Raw genomic sequence first — 15,000 nt, forward strand, 5'->3', positions numbered from 1 at the left:
TCACACTCGAAGTGATGGTGACGAGGCTATGCTTATTGTCCATGTAAGGCTTCGTGTGGTTTAGAAAGGTCCATGATTTATTCAGTATATAATTTCACAAAGTAAATGTGGCGACAGACAAAGAAAACGAAAGTTTAAACTTAAACCTATTACAAAATGAAATTCGTTATTGCATCACCTGCAACACACGTATGTACACTCACCTGTATTAGACGGGAGCGGGAGGGCGCTCTAATAATAGAAACTAAGCTCCCCACCGCACCTCCCTCGCCTCTGTCTCCTTGCCGCCCCAACATGCACATTCAAGCATTTCTCACCCGCCTGACTCAGCTCTGTGGCCCTGCACGCGGGGGTCATAAGGGGGTGAGCGCGGGGGGGGAAGGGTGTCGCTGCGTGGGTCACACTTCCAGACGTGTTTTATTCGTCTGATAGGCAGCATAAAGTCTGGCATGATTTATGTTTTGAAAGGTCTGTAACTGGTGTTTGTGTGAGTTTACGAACCAACTGCATGACCTGAGCAGTTTTCTTAAATTGGTGGCAGGTCGAGGAAAAAAAACTGGAAGGAAGTGGAAGAAAAGTGAATGTGTGAAGTGAAAAGGTAAAAGATCAGCAAAACGAGGAGAAAGCAAAGGATAAGTAGAGGTGTGTGTGTGTGTGTGTGTGTGTTTAATAAAACGGAATGTATTATAAATAGCAAGAAAAAGAGGAGAGTACCCAATAACACAGTGGTTGGAGGGAATGCAACCGTTGAGGCAAGGAAGGAAAGAGTGGCCACGCGATGCAAGGGCGAACAAGGCATAGAGGCAATAACCAGGAAAATGTAACGGAGAAAAGAACCCTCGACTTGCCGTAACTACGATCCTCAGAGTTATCACAAGGTCAAGGCAACACTTACCATTACTGCAAAACTTAGTGGTTCTCATAGAATCTGTAACACCTCCTTGACTTTACAGGTCTTTATAGCCTTTGAATGGTATAGCTAATGACAGCAAGACGCGTTATTTCATTAAAGTAACCCTAGATTATTAAAGAAAAAAAAAAAGGCAGTAATAGATTTGAACTATTGCTAGATGATTCACCGGTGTTTCGGAACCATACTCGTATCTTGCTTCATACGATTTTATGACTCCATTTACTACTGTGGTCGTCATTTGTTAACATCCAGAAGGCTGTAAAAGATAATTTGCAAGGTCACACACACACACACACACACACAGCACACACACACACAGAGACCTAACTTAGTTTTTTTTTTTTTATCTTTTTAAATACTCTAGTACAAAATAAGTATCTTAAGAGCTGCAGGTGTTCGTGGGAAGCATCGTCTAGTAGTAAAAAGGGTGAAGTATGAGAAGCCACAATAGCTGAAACAGTACTACCGCGGCGCGCCCCAGGCCAGCCATCACCGCAACACTGGCCACTTGCAGCAGGAACCACCGCCACCACTACCACCACTACTTACTTGACCCTCCTTATCGATACCCCAACACCTGCGTCCCACGGTTACGACACCTGCCATTGATAAAGTAGCCGGAACTAATGCAGTGCCTATTACCATCGCGATACCTCAACCTCCATAATAACACTTAAACTCATCACAACACTACACAATGGCCACACGAAGGCTATTTCAGGACGCACAGCCACTTCCCAGCAGGAACTCCCGTAGTGCCGCCATTCACCGCTCTTAACATCGATCTCGTAACGTGCTTTGGGGTCTTTCGTAAGGAGGCGAAATGATACGAGTACGCTTCTTGTTTTGTTTTTGTTGATGGTAATGGGGGTCATGCATACTGACTTGGCTTGCCGCAGAGGCCGTCGCCTTGGGAAAACTGCGGGTAGGTTAACACGGCACTTTTTTTGAGGGAGTCCTGGAAAGATGAGTCACCCCAGCTACACTTCGGATCGGTTGGTTAGGTTACGTTACGTTATCTACCTAACTTACCTAACTTAACCCAAGTGTAGCTTGGGTGACTGACAGGTCCTCATTTGATTCCTTCTCTTTCCTCATAGATTTTATTTACCTTAGATCGTCCCTTTTGTTTGTTTTATTTGAATATGGAAGATGGAGCTACATTATTTTGGCCATGTCGCTGCTGATATTGATGTTTTACGTTTATATAATCCCTAAATGTATTTTCGCATGGTTTATTTTCTGTCGGCGAGACAAACAAGTGTTAAAGTTTGTCTTTTTAATTACACCAGGTTAAAACACTTTTATGATTAGGTTAGAATAGATCAATCAACACGAAAGGTTCTTAGGAAGTGATGGAGAGAGAAATATTTAATTGTCTGAGAATTACATTGTCGAGTCGTCGCTTTGATGATGTGTGGCATTAGGGTGCAGTCCCCGACCACATCATTGCCCGGCGTGGTGGTGCAGGCCGTGAGGCGACGTGGTTTGTGTGTGGCACGTGATGGATCATGTAGGGCAGTGTGAATGGTGCTTCGGTGCTGCTGTGCTTCGCATGCTGCAGGTCACTCCTAACCTTGACGTGTTCGGACGAGGCTCGCTTGGCCCAATGCCTCCTGACGCTTGCATGACCCGGCCTGAACGGCGAGCGAGACCTTCCGCATCGCTTCGCTCACAGAACATCGGCTTGTGAATGTCACCCGCCGTGAACGTCGCAGCGATGATATCACGTCGTCAGGAGCTGTGTTGGTTGTGGAGGGACGCGCCCTCGTCGTGCCTCCAAGTCGTGTTTCGTTTGCTGTCACTATAATCACTATATAGATTTGAAAAGTCACGAGAAATATAATTTTTGTTGGGGGATGTGAGGTAACCTTTTCCTAGGCGGTCCACGTCATGTTAGCCAGCCAATCGTGGCGCTCGGCAGATTTGATTACCGCCACCAGTCTTCCAAGCGTTCTTTTTTTATTTAGTTTCTATGAGACGCCTCCCTGAATAGCTGAGTAAAAGAAAGGTGCATCGACCACGGGAGGGGCGGGAGACACCACCGCGGCAGGTACAGGGAGTGGGTACAATGGACTGGGTATTGCGGCGAGGCAGTGTGGTGCAAGGACCTGCCGTGTTAGTTTGGCGAGGATCATCGTGGGTCTGGCAACGGCGGGGCACGGGCGCCTTTGTCCAGGTAGAAGGGGGCGGGGAGGGGGGCGAGCGCCGGCTGGTACGATAATTCTTAACAGATTTTTTTTTTTCCTTTCTTGCCTTATGGCGGCCACAAAACGATACTGTATTAAAAATTTATGTTTTCTGTTAGACGCTAGTCTGAGAAAGCGCTGCAAGTGAAAAAAAAAAATGGTGCATATTCCTTTCTTTCTCTTGTGTGACTCTTGTTTCTGCTGTTGCTGCTGCGGTGGCTGCGACGTGTGTGTGTGTGTGTGTGTGTGTGTGTGTGAGGTGGTCATTATAGCAGTCATTATAATTTATACGGAATAATGTCGGGTTGTGGGCTGGTCGTGTGTTGATTTATGGTTGGCACAGGGCCACTGCGTGCTGGGGGAGAGGAGGGGAGGTACGGGAGGGTGGGGGAGGGGGGATGTCTCTGTGGAATGACGGGTCAATTTCCAGATGAGGGGTTGGGAGGGGAAGGGGGTGGGGTGTATGGATCTGTTGGGGGAGATTGGGGGGGTTGGCCGACACGCAGACATGCACGAGACCACTAAATATAGTTCATTGAGATTCATGAATTTACTCGCCGCCGCCATCCCACACCCGCCCTAATGTTACTGCCGCTGTGTTTAGTTGTCAACACGTGCATGGCGAACCAGAGAAAATTAAAAGAAACCCATCGCCACCGTGTTCATAATTATTATTATTATTATTTTTTTTCATTAATATATGTGTACGCACGCTGACACACACTGCAACTAAACGGGCTTGTAACATTGACATATGGTGCATAACATATGGTAGAAGCTGTGCAAATTGAAGGTTGAAGGAAAAAGATAAATACACACACACACACACACACACACACATCAGTTGTTTTTGCAAGGATAATAAAACTGGTAATTTACTTTATACGGAGGGTTTGTCCTTTGTTAAACACGGAGAGAGGCAGACTAGGAGAAGAGAGATATAAGGAAACAATAAAAAAATGCCGTACCGAATAAGACAAATAGAATAAAGTGAAATACGATTGAATACACAGGATAATTTAGCGGTTTCGAGAGTTGGGATTTCTAGTTTTTGTGTCCACTTCTTTCTGTAACGTGTTTCATAAATTTACTTTTTTTTTAGTCAAGATTTATAGCAGCAATATATTACTTTTACTACTACTACTACTACTACTACTACTACTACTACTACTACTACTACTACTACTGCTGCTGTTGCTGCTGCTGCTACTGTTACAACTGCTACTACTACTAATGCAATTAATAATATAATAGTTAATTCATGTCTGTTATACCTTTTAAAATTTCTCAGATTTTTCATAATTGTTCGTTTTTTCTTTCATTTTTCTTTGTTAATTTTCTTGTCTACTTTTTTTGTTTTATTTCTTTCTTTTTCTTTCTTGCTTTCTTTCATTCTTTTTGTTTCTCATTGTATGTATCATTGTCCCCTCTCTGCCTCTACTACTACTACTGCTACTACTACTACTACTACTACTACTACTACTACTACTACTACTACTACTACTACCTCATATCATCTAGTCTATAACACCATTACACTAACAATACCACCACCACCGCCGCTCCTCGATTACAACCACACCACAAAAACTAAATACGTAACTTATGAAACAGTCGCTTCTGTATTAGTCTCCGCTGTAGTAGAAGTAGTAGTAGCAGTAGTAGTATTAGTAGTAGTGGTAGTGGTAGTAGTTTTTAGATACGTGTTCTTATGTCTGCATTCACAATATGATAAATGAACACCGGGACTAAGGTTCGTTCATCTGAGTCGATACACCTGACAATTAAGTGCCTCACCTGTTTGGTCTCACGTGTCACGTCCCTGTGGAGTCAATTGTCGTATACCTGTGTGCCCCTGGCCCCCGCTGACAGGTGGCCACCAGGTAATGAGGCCAATTCTATTAATGGTCAGGTGTGTGTGTGTGTGTGTGTGTGTGTGTGTGTGTGTGTGTGTGTGTGTGTGTGTGTGTGTGTGCATCGTTTTATTGCATGAGATATAATAAAAAAGAAAGGTAAGAAAAGTATAGGGTTTTTTTTTCAGAGAGAGAGAGAGAGAGAGAGAGAGAGAGAGAGAGAGAGAGAGAGAGAGAGAGAGAGAGAGAGAGAGAGAGAAAATAACAAACATACCTTTAGAATACAATTCATATTTACACACGAACGGACATGTTGATATACTTTCGACTTGAATCTCACCTGAATAAACCATCTTCATCATCTTTCATGAATGTCTGAATCTATGTATGTATGCCTGAATGTATGTATGTATACGTGTATGAGTGTGTGCGTGTGTACGTGAGTCACGGCTTCCGGGAAGGAGGGGGCCGCCGCGTTGTATAATAATCAATAGCTCGATCTCCGTCCCGGCCTGAGTGACGCCGACACCTGCAAGTTCAAGGACGAGCACACACACACACACACACACACACACACACACACACACACACACACACACACACACACACAAACACACACACACGTAAGCGCATGCGTACGAAAAAAAAGTGGTCATGCAATATTTGTTTGGCATGTGTCGCTCCCGTCCTTGCTGTCACCGTGCAGACGATTACTTCTCTATCGCCCCTTTCTGTACGTGGTGATGATACAGTAATGAGGATAATGATAATGATGGTATTAATAATCTTCATGATTTTTCTAGTAGGTGTACTCGTGTGTGTGTGTGTGTGTGTGTGTGTGTGTGTGTGTGTGTGTGTGTATGAGAAGTGACTGGGTAAATCGTATTCAAACGACAATTTATATATTATCTTTACTGTTTGCTTGTTGTTGTTGCTGTTGTTGTTGCTCCCTTTTGCAGTGTGTGGCAGGTGCCGGGGTGGTGTAGCTTCGCTGTGTTAAATGCATGCTATCTCTCGGCTGATCTGACCCGTAGTAATACTGTCCTTGGGGTAATGGCACTCGTGATGGTCCTGGCTGGCAGCTGTGGTGACTGAGGGGATGTTCGTTGGCACCAGAGCAGACAATGCATGGTCCGTGTTTCTGATCAGCCTGGTCGGCGACCCAGGAGCTGACTAAAAACTTGGTATCAGTGCAGACGAGTGTGCCTTGCCTTACAGGACCTATTTTTATATGAAGGGTCATGTAAGAGCTTAGTAATGGTTAGGAGGCTAGGATAGGTGATGAAGGTAGAAATTGAAATGTTATTGCCACTATGTTATTGTTGATGCTGGAAGGATTAATGATAACGGTTAAGGTATAATCCTGGCCCCCGCTCCCCGTCTCCTCTGTGTGTGTGTGTGTGTGTGTGTGTGTGTGTGTGTGTGTGTGTGTGTGTGTGTGTGTATGAGCGCACGCGCACGCTGCTGTTACAACGTATTACCAGTATTACTGTAACAGCAGACTACTGACTCCGCTTACGACTTCGCAGGTGTTGTTATAGTTTAAGATGTTGTGGGTACGAGGTGCGCTTGTGACGAGTGTGGTGCGGCTGAAGTGTTGTGGCTTTTAAGGGAGCTGAAAAATGTGAACAAAGCAATGATATTGGTGTTATGTTGCTGCGTTAGCAGTGGTAGTAGAAGTAATAGTAGTAGAAGTATTAGTAGTAGTAGCAGTAGTAGCAATAGTAATAGTAGTAGCAGTAGTATTAGTATTAGTAGTAATAGTAGTAACAGTAGTAGTAGTAGCAGTACTAGTAGTAGTAGTATTAGTAATAATAGAAGTAGTAGTAGCAGTACTAGTAGCATTAGTAGTAGTAGTAGAAGTACTCGTAATGGTAGTAGTAGTAGTAGTAGTAGTAGTAGCAGTAGTAGTAGTAGTAGTAGTAAAAGTACTAGTAGTAGTAGAATTTCGCCTCGGAGTCCCCATCTGGGGAGGGGACCACAAATGACCCCAGGTCGGACTGCTCTTCTGGTATCGACCCTAAGTGTCTTGACACCCCAACTCAATTTTTTCTTCATGAACTTATGCAACATTTACGGCCTTGGATCTAATTTTCAATCACCTCTTCCCTACTAAACCTCGTCTTCTTTTCCTTACTGAAATACATGTGAGGTGTCTGAGGCAACTGACACTAGCCCCTTTTCTGTTCTCTCTTACTTTCTCTATCCTCATTTTCAATCCAAAGCTGGATGTTGCGTCTACTTACGCAACGACTTAACCTGCTCTCATGCCCACACTCTAGAATCTTCCGAGTTTTCCTAGCCTCTAATACTTCAGTTTATGATGTTACCTTGTCTTCTCCGTTGGGCTCCTCCGATCACAATATCATATCTGTATCTTGTCCTATTGCTCCAATCCCTCCTCAGGATCTCCCAAAGCGGAGGTGCCTCTGGCGTTTTGCCTCTGCTAATTTGGGGATCTAAGGAGGCATTATTTTGATTTTCCTTGGAATGACTACTGCTGTGTCAGATACCCATCTCAATGTACTGAGCGCATAACAGAGGTCATAGTGTTTGGCATGGAGGCGTACATTCCTCATTCTTTATCTTGACCTAAACCTTCCAAACCTTAGTTTAATACAGCCTGTTCTCGTGCTATTCATGATAGAGAGGTGGCTCACAAAAGGTACTTGAGCCTTCCATCACCTGAATCTCATGTACTTTATATTTCTGTCCGGAACCATGCCAAGTCTGTTCTCCAAATAGACAAAAACTCCTTCATTAATAGAAAATGTCAAAATCTTTCAAGATCTAACTCACCTCGTGACTTCTGGCACCTCGCCAAAAACATCTCTAATAACTTTGCTTCTTTCTTTTCCACCTTTATTTCAACCTGATGACACCATTGCCATCTCATCTATTTCTAAAGCTGAACCCTTTGCTCAAACCTTTGCTAAAAACTCTACCTTGGATGATTCAGGGCTTGTTCCTCCCTCTCTCTCCACCCCCTCACTATTTCATGCTACTCATTAAAATCCTTCGCAGTGATGTTTTCCATGCCCTCGCTGCCCTAAACCCTCGGAAGGCTTATGGACATGACGGGGTCCCTCCTGTTGTTCTCCGAAACTGTGCCTCCGTGCTTGCACCTTGCCTAGTGAAACTCTTTCAGCTATGTCTATCAACATCTACCTTTCCTTCTTGTTGGAAGTTTGCCTGTATTCAGTCTGTTCCTAAAAAAGGTGACCGTTCTAATCACTCAAACTACCGTTTTATTGCTTTAATTTCCTGCTTATCTAAAGTTTTGAATCAATTCTCAAACAGGGAGATTCTTAAACATCTATCTCTTCCCAATCTTCATCACTTCAAAATCTTCTGTCTGATCGCCAGTATGGGTTCCGTCAAGGTCGCTCTACTGGTGATCTTCTGACTCTCTTTACTGAATTTTGGTCATCCTCTTTTAGAGATTTTGGTGAAAGTTTTGCTGTTGCCTTGGACATATCAAAAGCTTTTGATAGAGTCTGGCACAAATTTATTTATTTTTTTTTCCAAACTACCCTTCTACAGCTTCTATCCTTTTCTATGCAACTTCATTTCAAGTTTGCTTTCTGACCGCTCTATTGGTGTTGTGGTAAGTCACTGTTCTTCTAAATTTATTAACAGTGGTGTTCCTCAAGGTTCTGTCCTGTCACCCATTCTCTTCCTGTTATTCATCAATGATCTTCTAAATCAAACTTTTTGTCCTATCCACTCATACGCCGATGATACCACCCTACACTTTTCCACGTCTTTTCGCAGACGTCCAACCTTTCAGGAAGTAAACAGCTCATGCAGGGAAGCCACAGAACGCCTGATTTCTGATCTCTCTAAAATTTTTGATTGGGACAGAGTAAACTTAGTAGTGTAGTATTGTTAAATGCCTAAAAAAAAACTCAGTTCCTCCATTTATCAACTCGACATAACCTTCAGACAACTATCCACTCTTCGGTGACACTCAACTGTCCCCCTCTTCTACATTGAATATCCTTGGTCTGTCCTTTACTTATAATCTAAACTGGAAACTTCACATCTTATCTCTCTAGCTTAGGCGTTCTGAGCCATCTCCGCCAGTTTTTCTCAACCCCACTCAGCTGCTAACTGTATAGGGGCCTTATCCGTCCGTGTATGGAGTATACTTCACATATATGGGGGTGTTCCACTCGTACCGCTCTTTTAGACAGGGTGGATTCAAAAGCTTTTCATTTTATCAACTCCTCTTCTCTAACTGACTGTCTTCACCCTCTTTCTCATCGCTGCAAAGTTGCTATCCTCTGCCGCTATTTTCATGCTAACTGCTCTTCTGATCTTGCTAACTACATGCCTTTCCAACTCTCCACCTCTCTAAAGCAAGAGTTAACCAGTATTCTTCATACATACCTCACATGTCTTGGGGGGGATTCCACTCGTACCGCTCTTTTAGACAGGGTGGAATCAAAAGCTTTTCGTCTTATAAACTCTCCTCCAACTGTCTGTCTTCAGCCTCTTTCTCATCGCCGCAATGTTGCATCTCTAGCTGTCTTCTACCGCAATTTTCATGCCAACTGCTCTTCTGATCTTGCTAACTACATGTTTCCCCTCCTCCCGTGGCCTCGCTGCACAAGACTTTCTTCTTTCTCTCACCCCTCTTCTGTCCACCTCTCTAATGCAAGAGTTAACCAGTATTCTCAATCATTCATCCCTTTCTCTAATAAACTCTAGAACTCTCTGCTTGCTTCTGTATTTCCACCTTCCTTTGACTTGAACTCTTTCAAGAGGTAGGTGTCAGGACACTTATCCTGTAATTTTTGACTAACGCTTTCGACTCTGTTCGGGGACCGGTAGCTCAGTGGGCCTTTTTTTTTTTTTCTATTGCAGTTTTGTTGTCCTTGGCCGGTGCCCTTCCTACATAAAAAAAAAAAAAACAGGAGTACTAGTAGTAGTAGTAGTAGTAGTAGTAGTAGTAGTAGGAGGAAGAGGAGCAGCAGCAGCAGCAGCAGTAGTAGTAGTAGTAGTAGTAAGAGGAGGAGGAGGACGTGGAAGAGGAGGAGGAGGAGGAGGAGGAGGATGAGGATGAGGAGGAGGAGGAGGAGGAGGAGGAGCAGGAGCAGGAGCAGCAGCAGCAGCAGCAGCAGCAGCAGTAGTAGTAGTAGTAATAGAAGTACCACTATAAGTAGTATAAGTAGTACCATTAGTAGTAGTAGCTGGTAGTAATAATAGTAGTAGTGGTAGTAGTAGTAGTAGCAGCAGCAGCAGCATCAGTAGCAGCAACAGCAGCAGCAGCAGCAGCAGCAGCAATAGTAGAAGTAGCTGCAGCAACAGCAGCATCAGCAGCATCAGCAGCAGCAGTAGTAGTATTAGTAGTAGTAGTGGTAGTAGTAGTTAGTAGTAATAATAACAGCAACAACAGCGGCAGCAGCAGTAATGATGAATTTCCATATCTTTCCCAGGTACTTTTCTCCCATCCTCACCAAATGAAACAAATGGTGTTGCGTCGTGAACATCCAAGTCAGCCATTGCTTACATCACACAAAATCCCAAGCAGGAAAAGTCATTGCAATTTTGCACGAAAATGATAAGAATTTCGCACGTGTTTATTTTATACTTCAATTTAATTTCTTTAAGTTTTATTTCTAACATTTTTGCTCCAGTGTTGAGGAAGTGCACGTCTTGCTACATCCTGTTGTGTGAATTGTACAATACTTCCACAGCTCATTTTCAAGATAAGAGAGATTATTTTGAGTCGTGTGGAAAGACTTCCACGCACTATGTAAAAAAAAAAAAAAATATTATAGTTCCTTTTGTAATTTCCTTGCAAAACATTGTTCATTTATTGGTTAGTAAACGCTACTCTCGGTTTCTGTGGTGTATGCTCCTGAGTACCTCGCCCCCGCAAGTGGGGGTCACTCTTCTTGTTCTTGTTCTGTTTTTTTATATCCTCCTCCTCCTCCTCCTCCTCCTCCTCCTCCTCCTCCTCCTCCTGCTACTCCTCCTCCTCCTCCTCCTCCTCCTCCTCCTCCTCCTCCTCCTCCTCCTCCTCCTCCTCCTCCTCCTCCTCATCATCATCATCATCATCATCATCATCATTAGCAGCAGCAGGAGAAACAGCAACAGCATCATTATTGATGTTATTATATATATTTTTTTATTTGTTTTATTGTATATCTTCTCTTATCAGTAATGCCATACAGGTACACAATACAACGCAGCAGAGTCACATTCATGGTTTAGTTTGTTACTTTTCAGGAGAAATTTTTTTTGCCTCCTTTTCAGGCTTACTTATTTCTGGAGTGACTGCAAAGTGATGTGTAGCAAGGACTTGTCTTCCTTTCCCTCCGTGCCCCGGCCAGTGATGGCCAGTGCTGGTAATATCTGCAGTACTTGACTCGTGGAGGCAAGTGAAGCTAAATGCTTCAGGACTGGATGTGGTTCAGTGTGGTGGACGTGTGCTAATTCGCGGTCATTAGTCCTTCCTGCTATGAACTCGTTACACACACACACACACACACACACACTCACTCACTCACTCACTCACTCTCTCTCTCTCTCTCTCTCTCTCTCTCTCTCTCTCTCTCTCTCTCTCTCTCTCTCTCTCTCTCTCTCTCTCTCTCTCTCTCTCTCTCTCTCTCTCTCTCTAGGAACATTGACGTATCCGACACAAACTCAAAATGAACGTTACAACAAATGGAAGCAGTCTTTGGACTTGAATCTGAATTATTTTCTATTCATTTTATTAATAATGAAAATGTGAATTGAAAAGGTTTACCTTTGAATAAAGTGATGAAACGTAATCGACTGAATCAATTTTCGTCCATGTCTCTGTTCATCAGTTTATTCTTTACGAAACGAGAAGGTTTGACTGGCAGCACGAGCTGAAGTACCCGCCGTTGTCTGGCATAAAAGAAATGACAGTTTATCACTGCTCTAAAAATGTAGTCACGTCAATAATTTCATCGTGGCTGTATTCTATTTTGTACCACCGCGGACTCCAAAAGTGAAACACTTCCTATGACATTTGAGAAATACTACTTATGTAAGTTAGTGTGATAACTATTGTAAAAGCACTTCTTTCAGTCACAAATGGTGTCACTTCAGTATCACTAACACTGAGAGAGCAGAAGCCCTGTTTACTGTTTATTTTATCTTATTATTGTTATAATGTTATTTATTTATTCATTCTTTTATCTATATCTTTTTAGCACCGTACGTACCACACTATAGAATATTGCAGAAAACTCAGGCATACTTCTGAATATTCAGTAATTTTACCTCGTTATCTTATAATGTATAATGAGCGAAATTTACTAAATTTTTTAGAAGTTTCTTGTTAGCTGTCAGCAAGCTTGAAAAGTTGCCCGAAAAAGTTATAAGTGTTTTTAGGTAACTTGTTTAGTAGGATTAACATTTAATTCAAAATATGAATATCAATGGACATCAGTTTAATATTTAGCGAGTGTTTGTATAGTCATTTAGAAAATAATTCAATATATCGCCAGCAAATATAAACTGCGAAGTAAATTTCCGCTAACGTGAAAAATTTATTGCATTTAACTTTTCATTATTAGAAAACTGAGAAAATACTTAAGTGGTATTCTTATAAAATCTGATTTTTTTAATGCTCCGCGAAACAGTACAGTGCAGTACTTTTTATATGTTTTATATTTGACTAATGGAAATGGAATCAAATATAAATTAATTAATTTTATTGATTTAGTTTAAAGATTTTATTTTATTTATTTCTTTAAAACTTTTTATTCATTTTTTTTTTTTTATGTAGGGAGGTCCGAAGCTAATGTGGAGATCAAAGCGCAGTTCAGCATGAATCATGACCATAAATACTAAATAAAAAATAGGAGGGACATCGGCCAAGGGCAACAAAAATCTAATAAAAAAAAAAAAAACCCACTGAAGGGGCCGAAGGACCGGACCGGTTGTCAAAAAAAATGAAGGATAAGTGTCTTGAAACCTCCCTCTTGAAGTAATTCAGGTCATAGGAAGGTGGAAATACAGAAGCAGGCAGGGAGTTCCAGAGTTTACCAGAGAAAAGGATGAATGATTGCGAATACTGGTTAATTCTTGCTTTAGAGAGGTGGACAGAATAGGGATGAAAAAAAAAAAAGAAAGTCTTGTGCAGCGAGGCCGCGGGAGGAGGGGAGGCACGCAGTTAGCAAGATCAGAAGAACAGTTAGCATGAAAATAGCGATAGAAAATGGCTAGAGATGCAACATTGCGGCGATGAGAAAGAGACTGAAGACAGTCAGTTAGAGGAGAGGAGTTGAGACGAAAAGCTTTTGGTTCCACCCTGTCTAAAAGAGCGGTATGAGTGGAACACCCCCAGCATACTTCATACATGAAGCATACTTCATACATAGACGGATAAGGCCCTTGTACAGAGTTAGCAGCTGGGGAGGGGGGATGAAAAAAAAAAAAAACCGTGTAGAAACATTCACTGGATTATACGTGTTACTGCACTCTTCCGCTTCTTCGGTTTAGTGTAACCTGAACACACACACACACACACACACACACACACACACACACACACACACACACACACACACACACACACACACACACACACACACACACACACACACACATTGCTGGCTAGATTAGTCATACATTTCTCGCCTGTCACTTGGCAGACTGAAGTTCACGTCCCGCTCAGGAATCAAAGGCTTCTACTGACGAGCGGCCCGTTGCTCTCCTTCGCGAGTGGGTGGACGGCGTGCATGGGATGTGGAAGGTCTCGTCCTTACCCATCGAACTATATACACTCTCTTAAACTGTCTGCGAGGAGGTGTAGGTGGCGATCACGAGTCCAGCATGTGACCGTCAAATCAGTAGGTGAATTACAACGCGCGCGCACACGCTGAATATCTCAAGGATGACATTTATAAAAAGACACGTCATTCCAGCCTCACCTTTAGCAACTTGGGCAAGCGCATGCAGACCTTTGCATAACACATGTGCATCACGTAAAGCAGGGAGGGATTGTATTGACGGCCGCTAGAAGTGAGGTAATACATAGTGGGTAATCGATCAGCTGGGCGACACGCGCGAAATTGATAGAAAATTTCCGGATAAAAAGGCGCCAGAACAAAGAACGTGACAAAAAAAAAAACTGTAAAGAGATACATGAATTCTTGTTTAGCCCATAACACACACACACACACACACACACAGACACAGACACACTGCAAGGTTCGTGCACAACAGTCGTCAGGGCCCAGCGGCGGCAGTAAGGCCGGGGCGGATTGAAGGGTGCGGGAGTGCGGGGGGAGTCGTGAACGGGGTCGTCGTGCCACCCCGACTGAGGGCTGCTGGGCATTAGTGGTCGTGATTGTGGTGGATGGCAGGAAGCTTCGGGGCAAGTCCAGGGTAGGTTGAAGGGGAGGGGAAAAGCGGCGGCGATTGAGAAGGAAGGGAGGGCGTGTCTTGGTATGGGGGAGTGGGTTGTGGGGTAGTTTAGTGTTGGGAAGGAACTGTGATGGGGAAGCGAGGGGAGTTCCTCATCTTTAGGGAAGGATGACCTGACTATTGGCATATCAGTGGCATATTCTGTTTATTTTATTTATTTATTTTTTATGAAGATTATGCTTTTTTATATTTTTCGTACATGGGTCACACACACACACACACACACACACACACACACACACACACACACACACACACACACACACACACACACACACTTTAGCTTTAGGATTAATGTTAAGTATTTCCTCACCCCCTCTGTACATTTTCAGTTTGTAAAGTGCCGTAATAATAAACCGTTTATTATTATTATCATTATTATTATTATTAACACATACACACACACGCACACACACACACACACACACACACACACACACACACACACACACACACACACACACACACACACACACACACACACACACACACACACATCAATGACAAGTCTTCTTGTAAAAGCGTATCCTGTAATTTCAAATCAGAACACATCTAAGAAGTGATTGATACGATCATGTGTGTGTGTGTGTGTGTGTGTGTGTGTGTGTGTGTGTGTGTGTGTGTGTGTGTGTGT

General features: G+C 43.0%; 1 long non-coding RNA gene across 3 annotated transcripts in view; it reads left to right on the forward strand.

Moving 5' to 3' along the window:
* The window catches only part of LOC135099884 (uncharacterized), a 103,671-nt gene that overhangs the window by 23,590 nt on the left and 65,081 nt on the right, over positions 1-15,000 (forward strand). The window lies entirely within an intron of this gene.

Source organism: Scylla paramamosain, chromosome 4, assembly GCF_035594125.1.
Source record: "Scylla paramamosain isolate STU-SP2022 chromosome 4, ASM3559412v1, whole genome shotgun sequence".
NCBI classification, from domain to species: Eukaryota; Metazoa; Arthropoda; class Malacostraca; order Decapoda; family Portunidae; genus Scylla; species Scylla paramamosain.